This window comes from Scyliorhinus torazame, chromosome 6 (genome assembly GCF_047496885.1).
Source record: "Scyliorhinus torazame isolate Kashiwa2021f chromosome 6, sScyTor2.1, whole genome shotgun sequence".
Taxonomy (NCBI): domain Eukaryota; kingdom Metazoa; phylum Chordata; class Chondrichthyes; order Carcharhiniformes; family Scyliorhinidae; genus Scyliorhinus; species Scyliorhinus torazame.
In genome coordinates this window covers 196275498-196291816 of record NC_092712.1, presented here as the reverse complement: position 1 = coordinate 196291816, position 16319 = coordinate 196275498, and positions in this window count along the sequence as shown.

Sequence of the window (16319 nt, the reverse complement as noted above, 5' to 3'; positions counted from 1 at the left end):
AACAGGGACCGACTGCTGCAGCTCTCAGTAGCTGCGCTCTGCTTGTGCTGATCATGATTGCTGCTCATTTTAAAAGACAATTTCAACTGTTTTACTGTATTTTGCTCGCCCTGCTTGAGATTTTTCAGGGTCTCATGAGTCTGATTTCACTCAGGTTCCCCTGTGCACTGGGTTATACTGCTTTTCAATCTTTTTCCTTTTTAAAAAAGTTTGCTCAGCCTTTTGTGATCTGACCAGGTCTTTTGACTTTGTGTCTGCATCCAATGAAGTCCGTTTTTTCATCTGCGCAGTGGGTTATTTTGCTGCCTTTCAGTCTTTAATTCCTTTTGTTGAATTTTGGTCAGCCTTCTGTTTTTTGATCTAGCTAGGTCCCTTGACTTTGCCTTTGATCGGGTCTGGCAATGGACCTCCACAAGCCCTGTTGGAGTACATCAACTTCCACATCTGCATTGGAGCGTTTTATTTAGGCATTTTCTATATGTGTTATCAATTTATTTTTAGGCGATCTTCAACTGTGTCTTCAACGTAGGTGCACTTCTCTCAGGTCAGGTTTCAGTTTATTTATTTTTTCATGCTTTAAGAATCTGGGATCCTCTCCAGCTTCTCTGGGATTTCAGGGTCCATCCTTCACTGCCACCATGTTGTAAAGATTGTCTTGCGTCATTAGAATTATGAGTTACCATTTATTGACAATTCATCCGAGGTACTGCCATGTATGGGTGCAGTCTCCATGCTGGCTCCTTCCAGACTTTCCTACACACACAATCCATCATCATGCAATTCTCTAGATCATATCATGGGTGGTACTGTTCTCCAATCCCACATTAACCCTTTCTCTGCAAACACCCTTTTATTACAGTTAAATAAAAGGTATGAATTGATGACATTACAAATGGAATACCTGGGCTGCCTGGCATACTTATCCCTCGCCCTCCAATTGTTCTTTATTTTAAAACTATACTTGAACTTGCCACAGTGGATTAGCTAGAAAATAGATATATTAAATCAGAGCTTGGAGTTGGGCGGAGGGGTTTATATCTTCTTTGTGCTGTCATGTAAAATGGATGATCGCATCCCATTTAGACAATGAAATAAAAAATTGGGAGAGATGTGGAACAAGCTGCTGAGAAAGGTCAGGGCAAAAATTGGACAAACTTTTAACTATTTTACCAGTCAGTGCAAAAATTGCACAACCACAATGAGACAAGGAAAGGAAATAGCCACACACCATGATGGGCGTAAATTAATCAGGCTAGTGATTAAAAGTCTGCGCTGTCACCCTTTCATCTCTATAGAGCTGCACGCAGACAGAAGCCTCCACTTCCCTCTGTCCCCTTAATCCCAATGGAATAAGGGTCACCTGTTTTTGCTAGGATCCTCCTTTCCTATAAGTCCACCAATGCAACAACGGATGGAGGAAGATGAAGGTAAAAAGGACAAAGTACAGCACAGATACCTTGTTGTGAACTATAATAATTAGAATAATGATCATAGATAAAAGTGGGTTATTAGGCCTCATTCCACAGAAACTTCCTGCCCAGCCCTCAACAGCTCAACTCTGTTTCTTCTTCATTTGGTGATGATTAGCTAGTTTTGGAAAGCTGTGGCATTGGCAGATTAGAGCACAAAAGAGCCGAACAAATGAGAAATGGATGAGGATATTGTATATTCCCTGTGAAGATTGAGAAGAAGGTTGCCCATGATTTTGCAGTTTTGTGACCTAGTACATCTGAAGAGAAGGGTATGAGTAGAACATTGCACTCTAATGCATGTTCTGAGGTCAATCTTTGATGCACAGCAACTAATGTGTGTGACTTTGTCTTGTGGCATATAGAAATCTTAATCTTTGTTATAGGTACCAATGGATCCTTGATTGGAATCTGCATGAGATCTCCACATGGGGAACACTCAGTGCCTCCACTTATACAGCAGTGCACATTGAAGCTCTAGCAATAGGAGAGAGAATAGATTGCATACCAGCAATCTACATACCAACTTTCAGACAATGGCATGTTGGATGATGGTGAGTTTCAGGGATTTCAGTATCTAATAGTTGCTATTATCCTGCTGATCAATAGAAACATGGGTCCATTGATATGACAGCAGCCTGATGATGTCTCTGAACACAACCGTACTTGCCATATCTCTGGCCTTCCTCATCAGAGCATCATGCCTGGGGAAGTCAAGGTGGCACCATGCTTCCCAGGAACAAGTTCCAAAGATGCAGTCAGCAGCAACTCCAAGTCCTACAACCCTTTTGCAGAGAATGAACAGTCAACTGCAAGCACAAAACTGTGTCTCAGGTTACTCTAGAACAAGAAACAGAAAGGCATGTATAGCCATTTAGGATGTTAGGAAAGAATAGGCAGCTTTTTTGTTCATTTTCCACTTCATTGGTATAAAATAGGAAGATAATTAACATTGATGTCAAACTAAGAAATGTTAATGAATAAAAGGTGTGTATAGGAAGGGCTTCACATAGTTAGTGTTGATATATTCACCCAGGTGATAATTATTTTGGGAGCAAAGCGGGTTAATGTTTGAAGGATGGATATTGGATTGAGAGATTGCATTTTTATTGTGGAACAGTGGGTACAGTAGTAATGTCGAAGCTAGACCACGTTATACAGAGGAAAAGCCTTCAGTCATGAGATATACTCTGATGCCACTTTTAGCATCCACAGAGGAGTCCTCTGAGTGCATGTTGTTGTGATGCTCTCTTGCATGTCATTCTGGTATCAAAAAAGCAAAGTCCTTCTTTCCAGTAATAGCAAAGTCAACCCCTTTCATATGGCAAATTTGCAAAGAATGCAGCAGGCTGCAACTAAGTGTGAAATACCATCTGATCTATCTTAACAATGAAAACATACCAGTAAAATCCAGATGATCATACATACAAACATACAAATTAGGTGCAGGAATAGGCCATTCAGCCCTTCAAGCCTGCTCTGCCATTTGTTAAGATCATGGCTGATCTGACTGGGCTCAACACCATTTTCCTGTCTACCCTCTATACACTGTTGACTCCCTTGTCAATCAAGAATCTATCCAACTCATCCTTTACAATATTCAATTAGCTTGCTTCCATTGCTCTCTGGGAAAGAGAATTCCACAGACAAGTGACCCTCTGAGAAAAATAAATTCTCCTAATTTCTGTCTTCAATCTCTGCCCATTATTTTTCAACTGTGTCCTCTAGTTCTAGTCTCTCCCACAGTAGGAAGCATCCACTCTGTCAATTCCCTTAGGATCTTACATGTTTCATCAGGGTCACCTCTCATTCTTCTGAACTCCAATGGATACAGGCCCAATTTGTCCAATCTTTCCTTATAAAGTTATCCCCTCATCGCAGGAATCAGTCAAGAGAACCTTCTCTGAACTGCGTCCAATGCATTTATATCCTTTTGTCACAACACCTTGGGCTAGTGCATAGTCAATTCCAGGCCCACTTAACCCAGAGTTGCTACACAGGTTTAAATTTTATTTAAAATACCCTAGGTCAGGACGGCACGGTGGTGGTGCAGTGGTTAGCACTGCTGCCTCACGGCGCCGAGGACCCGGGTTCGATCCCGGCCCTGGGCCATCGTCTGTGTGGAATTTGCAGATTCTCCCTGTGTCTGCATGGGTTTCACCTCCACAACCCAAAGATGTGCAGGGTAGGTGGATTGGCCACGCTAAATTGCCCCTTAATTGGAAAAAAATAATTGGGTACTCTAAATTTATTTTAAAAAAATAAAATGTAATTGATTATCTACCACTCATTTTAAGCCCGCCATTTCAAACTCACCCAACTCTCTATGTATATAAACACACACACAGACAAATAACAGAGGGGAAAGGGTGGCAGAAAGGGAAAGAAAATATAAATAAAAAGATAAAGATCTTTGTAATAAGATGACTTCCAGTGAATGTCTTTCTGAAGTTCAGGCTTTTGTTTTGGTGGTACTTCCTTGTCAGCTTGAGATGTTTATTCTTGCAAGGTTGTCTAATTTCTCTGCAGACTCAGCATCATTTCAGATTTACAGCAAAGGAAGTGCCAGGCTCTCACTGCTTTCAGAACAGTAGAGCGGTTATTTCACTTCAGCAAGCAGGAGAGAGACATGCCAGTGGACAATGGAGTCGCCCTGTACGCGAGCAGTGCAAGGTGTATGTCGGAAGCAGAGTCCGCGGCCTTGCAGATGAGCTGTTTCACAATGTGCACCCCTTTCTCGACTTTTCCATTGGACTGCGGATAGTGCGGACTGGAGGTGACATGCTGGAAATTGTATGACCTGGCAAACATGGACCATTCTCGACTGGTAAAGCACGGGCCATTGTCGCTCATGACGGTGATTGGGATGCCATGCCTTGAGAATGTCTCCTTACAGGCTTTGATGATGGTCCGAGAGGTGAGGTCCGGGAGCTTCAGCACCTCAGGGTAATTCGAGAAATAGTCGAAGATCAATACGTAGACGTGACCATTCGCATGAAATACGTCAATGCCAACCTTGGACCACGGAGACGTCACTATGTCATGCTATTGGAGCGTCTCCCTGCTCTGCGCTGGCTGGAACCGCTGACAGGTAGCACAATTCAGGACCATGTTCATGATGTCCTGGCTGATGCGGGGCCAGTAGACAGCTTGCCGGGCTCTGCGTCTGCACTTCTCGACGCCCAGGGTTCCTCATGAATCTGGCGCAGCACCAAGCCCTGGAGACTGAGCGGAATGACAATCCTGTCCAACTTGAGGATACCATCAATCACCGTCAGGTCATCCTTCACATTGTAAAATTGTGGGCACTGCCCTTTCTGCCAGCCATTGGTGAGGTTGTGGATGACGCGCTGCAAGAGGGGGTCTTTGGCTGTCTCATCACGAATGAGGACTACCTTCTTATCTGTCGCCGGGAGAGTGCTAGCACACAGCTGCACCTGCGATTCGATGTGCTGGATGATCTCCAGCGGCTCACTAGGCGAGGTGACGGAGCGGGACAATGCATCAGCGATGATGAGTTCCTTGCCAGGTGTCTACACCAAGTTGAAGTCATACCTCCTAAGTTTAAGCAGGCTTCTCTGCAACCGAGGCATCATGTCGTTCAGGTCCTTGTGGATGATGTGGACCAGAGGCCTATGATCCGACTCGACAGTGAATGTCGGCAGGCCATAGACATAATCATGAAATTTGAGGATGCCGGTGAGAAGACGCAAGCACTCCTTCTCAATCTGAGCATATCTGGTTTCAGTGGGCGTCATCGCCCTTGATGCATAGGCTACTGGTGCCCAGGATGATGTGTCATCTCGTTTAAGCAACACCACACCGAGGCCATCCTGACTCGCATCTGTGGTCATTGTCTCCCGGTCCGGGTTGAAGAATGCCAGATTGGTGTAGTGGTGAGCTTGGCTTTCAGCTCCAGTCACTCTGTCTGGTGTGACGCCTTCCACTCAAAGGCAGTTGACTTTTTCACCAGGTTGCGTAGGGCCGTGGTGTGTGTAGCCATGTTTGGAATGAACTTGCCCAGAAAATTGACTATACCCAAGAAACGCAGCACCGCCTTTTTGTCCTCCGGGACCTTCATCACCTCGATGGCCTTGATTTTGTCTGTGTCCGGGCGCGCGCCATGCTGTGAGATCTGGTCGCCTAGGAACTGGAACGTCGATGTGCCAAAACAACATTTGGACCTGTTTAACTTTAGGCCGTTGGCATGTACACGGCGGAAGACCTTCTGGAGACGGGACACATGTTCTTCAGGTGTCGTGGACCATATGATGATGTCGTCCACGTACACACAAACCCCTTCAGTGCCTTCCATCATCTGCTCGATCATGATCATGAGAGCATCATGATGCGATGGAATATCTCCGATGCCGAGATGATGCCAAATGGCATGCGATTGTAGCAGTATCTGCCAAAAGGCGTGTTGAAGGTGCAGAGCCTTCTGCTGGACTCTTCCAACTAGATTTGCCAAAATCCCTGTGATGCGTCCAATTTGGTGAAGAAGCTGCGTGTGCCATCTCACTCGTGAGTTCCTCCTGCTTCGGGATGGGGCAGTGTTCTCGCATGATATTCCTATTGAGATCCTTGGGATCAATGCAGATGGGCAGGTCCTCCAGGCTTCTTTACGCACACCATCGTGCTGACCCAGTCAGTCGGTTCGGTGACCCTGGATATGATGCCTTTCTGCTGAAGATCCTTGAGCTGTGCCTTCAGGCGCTCTCTCAGTGGAGCAGGGACTCGTCGTGATGTGTGGACCACTGGCTTGGCATCAGGCCGTAGCAGAATCTTGTATCGATACGGCAGCGTGCCCATCCCGTTGAACACATCTGGATACTGGGCGAGGATGTCGTCGATGCCGGCCTGAAGATCCACATGGGAGGATGTTGTGGTGTAAACCCTTTGAATGAGGTCGAGCTGCTTGCAGGCGTTCGCACCTAGTTGGGATGCCCTGTCCGGCTTAACAATTTCAAAGTGTAACAGTGCTTGTGTGTGTCGGTTGGATACGTGCAGATGGCAGGATCCCAGTGCCGTGATGGCATTCCCGTTGTAATCCAGGAGCTTGCAGGCAGCTGGAAGGATCGTGGGGGGGCTTCTTAATGCGTCTGAAGTCTGCCTGTGAGAGGAGGTTGGCAGAGGCACCGTGTCCAGTTTGAACTGGATGGGGCAGTGGTTGACCTTCATCACTGCTCGCCATTCGTCCTCGGAATCCACAGCTAAAATTGACTGGACGTGCAATGAGTCTGGTGTGGCACATTGTAATAATGCCCACACAGTAGGCGTTGTCCAGGCATTCAACACCTGGATCCGTTGCACTGCCGGGATCAGAATCCTGTAGGCGTTGTTGCACACTCCGGATGCGCCATCGTTGGAATTGGGAGCGCTGGATCCTGACTGGTGGTGCTGATCTGCACAGGGCTGCATAGTGGCCTGGCTTCCCACAGTTTAAACAGCATCTGCCTCTTGCAGGGCAGTGTTTCTTTAAATGGGCGGTGCCACAGTTCGAACATGTCATGACGTCGGCATCCTGACGCTCCGTGCATCGTTGCACATATACAGTGCAGTTCTCCGACATTTGCACCTGCGCAATGCGGGTTTCGGCTGTTTCGTTATCCTGTTCACATCGCGCATGCTTCGGGCCCCGGGAAGAGCGCGTGAAATGGCCGCTTTCGTCAATGTTGAGGCGCTGCATCCAGGAGATGGCCTGCACACTCTCCGCCTCGTGGGAGGCTAGTTTATAATTTTCTGCCGTTTTGTACTGGGAATTGCGATTTTCAGGGTGCTCATGAACTGTGCATGTTTTAATTGTGACTGGCAGGGCCATATGCTTGATCTTCAGTAACTGCTCCCGCAGAGGATCAGCGTGATCTCCAAAAACGATTTGGTCTCTGATCATGGAGTCAGTGATATCACCGAAGTTGCAGGATTGCGCTAGCAGTCTGTTAGTTAAATATGAGTTGAAGGATTTGTCTTTACCTTGCAATCGCTGCTTGAATATGTAGCGCTCGAAGATTTTGTTGGTGTCCACCTCACAGTGACCACCAAACTTGTCCAGGATGGTCTGAAACTTTGTCTTGTCCTGGTTTTCGGCGAAGTGAAAGTTGTTGAATATTTCCAAGGCGTAATCACCCGCTGTGGTGAGGAAAAGAGCTATCTTCCGTGCATCAGATGCACCATTGAGGCCTGATGCTTCGACGTAAAGCTAAAATTTCTGCTTGAATGGCCTGCAGTTGGCATTGAGATTGCCAGAGGTCCTGAGCTGGTGAGGAGTGGGAATCTTTGCCATTGTGCCAGTATACATTCGCTGGTCATCACGGATCTTGCTGAGTTGAACTAACTAGATTGAACAGATTCCTGGTATCATGTTGTGTTATGTAATTTGGAATAACACATGCAGTTTTGAGTAAAAGATGTTCCAGACTTTGAAGTGAGTTCAATGTGTTTTATTGAACTATTAGCACAGTTCTCAATGAGTTTGACTCTCTGCTGATCTAAATGTAGTAACTCAGTCTAACTGAGCCAACCTTGCTCTAAGCCACGTGCTGGGGTGTGATGCTGAGGATACACCCTGTCTCACTCTGTAGATGTTAGTCTGTGGAAAGAGGCGGGGTTTGAGCGCCTCATCCCTTTTGTAGTGAGATGCCACCCCTGAGTCTCCTGACTGCTCATTGGTCGTGTCCTATTCTATGTGTTCATTAGCTAAATGTTTGCATATCATGACAAGGGGGACTTGCAATTAAACTGAAGTGTGGCGCCTAAGCCATAGGCGGGGTGGAGGGGCAGGCTGAGAGTTGGCTGTGATGTGGGACCCATTGGTGGATTTCCCATTTAGAGTGGGAAAACAGCGAGAGGGGTGAACAGCGAGAGAGAGCTGTGGCCAGGCCAGGTAGCCAGCAGCAGCACACGCCCAGCCACCTGAGCGAGAGGTGTGAGGGCCAGGCAATTGCCGGCAATGTATTTTTCAGGGAGCAGTGGGGTGACTCAACTGCATGCCAGGGCTGAGAGTGAGAGGGCTGGGTGGCAACCGGACCAGCGAGGGCGAGAGCAGAAGCCAAGCCAGATAACCAGCAGCAGGAGCGGCCAGTGAGTCAGCACTGGCACCTGCAAGCTGACGTCATCGAGGGGAGCAGCAGAAGGGGCAGCTCGACCCTCAGGCATGGGCTGAGGAGGGCAAAGAAGCTTGCTCTTTCTGAAAATTCACATTTGTTGAAATCAAGACAGGTCAGTCAGTATGAAGAGACACAATGAATCTGGCACAATAGGAAGAGAAAGTTGAAGGCAAGGCAAGAGGACAAAGTTTGACACTTTAAAAGGTTTGAAGTATTAAACCGTGCCCAAACTACACATTCATCCTCAACAACAACATTCACCAAAAGTATTGGTGACTTGTCTGATGAATTTGACTTGCCGAATTCCAGAGGCAATACATCGACTGAAAAGCCTGAACAAGAAGTGGACTCTGAATGGGAATGGAACTATAAGATACTGCTCAAGCTGCTGAAGTGAGGGAAGAAACCTATCCTGAAGGCATTGCTTTATGGTCAAAATCTGTCTACTGGGCATGACTGATTTTTCTTAATAAATAGACCAGAGAACATCATGGAAAATTTGACAAAAGAGTTTGAGGTTCGAGGCCGACCGCAGTTTAGAGTCTTCATGAGTCCCATTTTCTGAGGGTTAAGAAAAATGGCCTGACGGAAAGGAGAAATTGGCTGATTTTTAAGAAACCTCCAAGGCAGTTGACTGTTATGTTTCCAAATTATTCCCTGACCCTTGTAAAGGGAGACAATTATTTTTCGACAGGTACTCTAACTGGAGGAATGTTGGACGAGATATTGCTGATCATGAAACTTCCAAAAATCATATTAAGGATATTCATTCACATATATAAATTTCCTGGAAGACTTGATTCTGTCTTGTCAGCTCAGTTTTGAAAAGGAGTGTTCTTACTGGAGCAAAGTGCTGAGATGTCTTGTTGCCACAGTCAAACTGCTGTTTTCCTTGGGACTTCCTTTAGGGGGATATCATGTTGCTCTCTTTGGTTGGCTCTTAATTAGGCTCTGTTTGATTATGTTTGCTCAAGAGTCGCCAGGTATCTTTCGACACCGCCACAAGGTTCAGAACCGAATACTGATCAATGACTCGATACACCAGTTGATAAGTTCAAAAGCAATGCTCATTTATTTACACACAGTCAAACCTACTCATGCATAAACTCTACACTAAACTACCACTATTACTAAAGCCTATACTTAGCTTCGGGTGCCCACTCAGTCAGAGGAATAATGGCCGTTGCTCGGTTCTGAGGCTGCTGGGTTGAGCTGTTTACAGGGTAGCAACTAGGAGCGTCTATCTCGTAGCGTGCATTGACTTGGAACTTACTTGGTCTGGTGCAGCTGCTAGGCTGGTCTCTCTCTTCGGTGAGAGCCAAAGCCAAAGGAGAAGGATTCTCCCTTGGGGAATATCTTTTATACTGAAACGGGCTTCGCGTGCTTTTGGGCGGGCCTTGAACTTGGCCTCAACTAATTGGGTCTTTCCCAATCAGTCGTATCGATCTTCCTCCAATAGAGGGGTGGTTCCCTGATTGCTGGGCGTGTCCTGGTGACTGTCAGTCTGCTTTGTCTTAGTCTCTTCTGTCGCCAGGGAGTCTGCCTTAACATTGTGTATCTAAATGTTTCCCTTTTGACCCCGGAGATGGCTCATTAGTATGTAGATTGCTTGGTAGTTTCTGTCCTGTCTGAGAGTTTAAGGTTCTAATCAACAGACAGAGCTTGCACCTGCTTGTTTCTTAGTATTGTCCAATTTTCCCTGCATTCTTTGCAAGTGTCCATTTTGTAATCGCGACGTGGCCATCCCAGATGGCTACAATCAGAGTCATCAGTGTTCAGTCGAACAGGAACCTTTTTCGCAAGCCTTGAATATCTCAGTGAATTTGATGAGCTTCTCAAACAGAATTTGATAAGTTATCGATATTGAGGTTCAGGGAAGATCAACTTTTTTTAAAGAAATATTTTTATTCAAATTTTTACACATTTTCAACAAACATTACAGAAAAAAGAAAAACAAAGAACACATAAATAAACATCTTACAATTACATCACAAGTTCCCCCAATATACCAACCCCCCATTAAGCAATAATAAACACAGTAGAAAACATAAAGTACACCCCCTCTCCTCCCCCCCCCCTTCCGGGTTGCTGCTGCTGCTGACCACCTCCTAACGCCCCACTAGAAAGCCTAGGAACGGTTGCCACCGCCTGAAGAACCCTTGCACAGACCATCTCAAGGCAAATTCTACCCTCTCCAATTTCATGAACCCTGCCATGTCGCTGATCCAGGCTTCCACGCTCGGGGGCCTCGCATCCTTCCACTGTAGCAGAATCCTCCGCCGGGCTACCAGGGACGCAAAGGCCAGAATACCGCCTCCAGCGCTCCCGGCTCGTCCGATTCCCCAAATAGTGCTAACCCCCAGCTCGGCTTAACCTGGGTGTTCACCACCTTAGACATCGTCCTCGCAATACTCCTACAGAACCCATCCAGCTCCGGGCACGCCCAGAACATATGGGTATGATTTGCTGGGCTCCCCGAGCACCTCCCACACCTGTCTTCCACCCCAAAGAACCTGCTCAGCCTCGCCCCTGTCATATGCGCTCTGTGAAGAACCTTAAATTGTGTCAGGCTAAGCCTGGTGCAAGAGGAGGAAGAATTAACCCTACCCAGGGCGTCTGCCCACATACCCTCGTCTATCTCCTCACAAAGCTCCTCCTCCCATTTAGCCTTTAGCTCCTCCACTGCGGTCTCCTCCTCCTCCTGCATCTCCTGGTAGATCGCTGAGACCCTGCCCTCTCCAACCCACACTCCTGAGAGCACCCTATCCTGGATCCTGAGTGCTGGAAGCAGCGGGAACTCCCTCACCTGCCGTCTTACAAATGCCCTTACCTGCATGTACCTGAAGGCATTTCCGGGGGGAAGCCTGAATGTTTCCTCCAGCGCCCCAAGGCTCGCAAAAGTCCCATCTAACAACAGGTCCCCCTGTGCCAGCTCATCCATTCTCCCTGGGACGAACCGATGGTTCTCCCGGATCGGGGACCAAACCGAAGCCTCTACCTCACCCCTGTGGCGCCTCCACTGCCCCCAAATTTTCAAAGTCGCCGCCACCACCGGACTCGTGGTGTACCGAGTCGGCGGAAGCGGCAGCGGTGCTGTCACCAGTGCTCCCAGACTCGTGCCCACACAGGACGCCATCTCCAGCCTCTTCCACGCTGCCCCCTCCCCCTCCATTACCCACTTGTGTATCATCGCCACATTGGCAGCCCAATAATACCCACACAGATTAGGTAACGCTAACCCTCCTCTGTCCCTACTCCACTCCAGAAACACCCTTCTCACCCTCGGGGTCTTTTTCGCCCACACGAATCCCATGATGCTCCTACTGATCCGCTTAAAAAAGGCCTTGGGGATCAGGATGGGGAGGCACTGGAATATAAAAAGGAACCTTGGGAGCACCGTCAGCTTCACCGACTGTACCCTGCCCGCCAAGGAGAGTGGCAGCATGTCCCACCTTTTAAACTCCTCCATCTGCTCCACCAGCCTCGTCAAGTTGAGCTTGTGTAGGGACCCCCAGCTCCTGGCCACCTGGATCCCCAGATACCGAAAACTCCTTTCCGCCCTCTTCAGTGGAAGCTCGTCTATCCCCCTTCCCTGGTCCCCTGGGTGTATCACGAATAGCTCACTCTTCCCCATGTCGAGCTTATACCCGGAAAAGTCCCCAAACTCCCTGAGGATCCGCATCACCTCCGGCATCCACCCCACTGGGTCCGCCACATACAGTAACAGGTCATCAGCATACAACAAAACCCGGTCCCCCCCCCCCCCCCCCCCCCGACCCAGCCCCCTCCAGTTCCTGGACTCCCTTACAGCCATAGCCAAAGGCTCAGTTGCCAATGCAAATAGCAAGGGGGATAGGGGGCACCCCTGCCTCATCCCCCGGTACAGCCGAAAGTATTCCGACCTCCGATTCATGGCCACACTCGCCACCGGAGCTTCATAAAGTAGCTTAACCCAACTAATGAACCCCTCCCCGAACCCAAACCTCCTCAACACTTCCCAGAGGTACCCCTACTCCACCCTATCGAAGGCCTTCTCCGCGTCCATCGCCGCCACTATCTCCGCCTCCCCCTCCACTGTAGGCATCATGATTACGTGAAGGAGCCTCCGCACATTGGTATTCAGCTGCCTTCCCTTAACAAAACCCATCTGGTCCTCGTGAATCACCCCTGGGACACAGTCCTCAATTCTGGTAGCCAACACCTTCACTAACAGCTTCGCGTCCACGTTGAGGAGAGAGATTGGCCTATATGACCACACTGTAATGGGTCCTTGTCCCGCTTCAAGATCAGCGAGATCAGCGCCCTGGACATCGTCGGGGGTAGCCCCCCGCTCCCTCACCTCATTGAAAGTCCTCACTAATAGAGGGCCCAGCAGGTCCATGTACTTCCGGTACAATTCCACCGGGAACCCATCTGGCCCCGGTGCCTTCCCCGCCTGCATATTCCCCAGCCCCTTAGTCAGCTCCTCCAGCCCTACCGGTGCCCCAAGCCCAGCCACCTGCTCCTCCTCCACCCTCGGGAACCTCAGTCGATCCAAAAATCGACGCATCCCCCCCCCTCCTCCGTCGGGGGCTCAGACCTATACAGCCCCTCATAAAAGTCTCTAAATACCCCATTTATTCCCACCGCACTCCGCACCGTGTTCCCCCCTTTATCCCTAACTCCCCCAATCTCCCTCGCTGCCTCCCGCTTCCGAAGCTGGTGTGCCAACATCCGGCTAGCCTTCTCCCCGTACTCATACACCGCCCCTTGCGCTTTCCTCCACTGCACCTCTGCCTTCTTGGTGGTCAACAGGTCGAATTCGGCCTGGAGGCTTCGTCGCTCCTTGAGTAGTCCCTCCTCGGGGACATCTGCATACCTCCTATCCACCCTTAAAATCTGCCCCACCAATCTCTCCCTCTCTCTCCTCTCATTCTCCTTGTGGGCCCTAGTGGAGATTAGCTCTCCCCTAATCATCGCCTTCAACGCCTCCCAGACCACCCCCACCTGCACCTCCCTATTATCGTTAGCCTCTAGATAGCTTCCCTATTATCGCTAGCCTCTAGATAGCGGATCCGCCCGCTCACCTCCTCATCCGCCAGCAAGCCCACATCCAGGCGCCACAGCGGGCGCTGGTCCCTCTCCTCCCCTAGCTCCAACTCCACCCAATGCGGGGCATGGTCTGAGATGGCTTTGGCTGAATACTCCGTGCCCTCCACCCTCGGAATTAGTGCCCCGCTCATAACGAAGAAGTCTATTCGGGAGTATGCTTATTGGACATGGGAAAAAAATGAAAATTCCCTGGCCTGACAAACCTCCATGGGTCCACTCCTCCCATCTGGTCCATCAACCCCCTCAGCACCTTGGCCGCCGCCGGCCTCTTACCCATCCTGGACCTGGAGCGGTCCAATGCTGGATCCAGTACCGTGTTGAAGTCCCCCCCCATTATCAAGCTCCCTGCCTCCAAGTCCGGAATCCGGCCCAACATGCGCCTCATAAATCCGACATCGTCCCAATTCGGGGCGGATACATTCACTAATACCACCCGCACTCCCTGCAGCTTACCACTCACCATCACATACCTACCTCCATTGTCTGCCACGATGTTCAGCGCCTCAAACGACACCCGTTTCCCCACCAAAATCGCCGAGTGGAAAAACCTGCCCTACCCACCCCTTTCTCAGCCTAATCTGATCTGCCTCCCTCAAATGCGTCTCCTGGAGCATGACCACATCTGCCTTCAGTCCCTTCAGGTGCGCGAACACACGGGCCCTCTTGACCAGCCCGTTCAGGCCTCTCACATTTCAAGTTGTCAGCATGATCAGGGGGCTTCCCGCCCCCACCCCTGCCGATTTTCTAGGCCAGCCACGTGCCCGTGCCTCCTGCACTCTCCATTCCCCCCAGCGGCAGACCCCCGCCCCGACTCTCTCTCCGAGCTCCAGCTCACCTTTGGCCAATGCGGCAGCAGCCCAGTTCCCCCCCCCCCCCAAGCTGCGTTGCTCCCCCCATAGCACTCCCATAAGTCAGCTGACTCCTGCTGACCCCGGCCACTCCATCGACCCCCCCAGTGTGGTAGTCTCCCCCCCCTCCTCCCCCCCCCCCCGGTCCATCAGTGGGCGCTCCTCTCCAACACTGCCCTCCCCCCCCCCCCCCGGCCCTGCACACTTCCTTCCCTAGCGCGGGAAAAAGCCCGTGCTTTCCATCAGACCTGCCCTGCCCTCTCTGGCGCATCTCCCTTTTGCAGCCTAATCCCAGCTCCCCCACCTCGGGCCTCCCATCTCCCATCCCCCCAACGGGGCCCTGTCCTTCCAACCACCGACGCCCACATCCTCACAAAACCCCCACTTCGAACCAATTCACCCTACCCCACCCAGCACCCAAAGAAACAATACAGAACAGAACATCCCCCAACATCCCCCCAAAGCACAGTAACCACAGTAGCCCCCCGCAACCTCCCCTCACAACCGACCCTCAGTCCGTGTCAAATTTTACGGCCTGAATAAAGGTCCACGCCTCCTCCGGCATCTCAAAGTAATGGTGTTGGTCCTTAAACATGACCCACAGTCGCGCCGGCTGCAGCATCCCGAATTTCACCCCCTTCCGATGCAGAATTGCCTTAGCCCGATTGTACCTGGCCCTCTTCTTGGCCACCTCCGTGCTCCAGTCCTGGTATATCCGGACCTCTGCATTCTCCCACCTGCTGCTCCGCTCCTTTTTTGCCCATCTTAGGACACACTCCCTGTCCATGAAGCAGTGGAACCGCACCAATACCGCCCGCGGCGGCTCGTTAGTCTTGGGCCTCCTCGCCAGGACTCGGTGGGCCCCATCCAGCTCCAGGGGCCTCGGGAAGGCACGCGCGCCCATCAACGTGTTCAGCATCGTGACCATTTATGCTCCAGCGTCCGACCCCTCCACTCCCTCCGGGAGACCCAGAATCCGCAGATTCTTCCTCATCGACCGATTCTTCATGTCCTCGAACTTCTCCTGCCATTTGTTATGCAGCGCCTCGTGCGCCTCCACCTTCACCGCCAGGCCCAATATCTCGTCCTCATTCTCCGAGGCCTTCTGCCACACCTCCCAGATCGCCGCCCCTTGGGCCTTCTGGGTCTCGACCAGCTTGTCGATCGAAGCCTTCATCGGCTCCAGCATCTCTGCTTTCAATTCCGTGAAGCAGCGCTTGAGAAACTCCTGCTGCTTTTGCGCCCAGGCTGCCTGGTCTCCATCCGCCGCCATCTTGGCTTTCCTCCCTCGCACTTTTCGCTGCACCAGAATTACTTTTTTCACCGCTCCACTCCTGGTCCAATCCATACAGTGCCGGGGAAATCATACTGTCACCTTCCCACACTGGGAACCGCCGAAGAAATGCCGCTGGGCCCCTCAAAAGAGCCCAAAAGTCCGTTTCTGGCGGGAGCTGCCAAATGTGCGACTTAATAGATACTAAAACCATTCCATAATTGTTAATTCAACACCAGAGGTGAGTCATGTGGACCAATTAACATTAATTTTTAAGATGTGTGACTAGCGATGGTGAAGGTGTAGAGCGATAGTGTTTTATCCGGCTAAAATCCCACACTTCACGTCACTGTCCATGTGGAGTTTGCACATTCTCCCCTTGTCTGCATGGGTTTCACCCCTTCAACCCAAAAATGTGCAGGGTAGGTGGATTGGCCACACTAAATTGCCCCTTAATTGGAAAAAAAATAATTGGGTACTCTAAATTTATGTTTTTTCAAAATCCCACACTTCTGAGTGCTTGGAGACAACT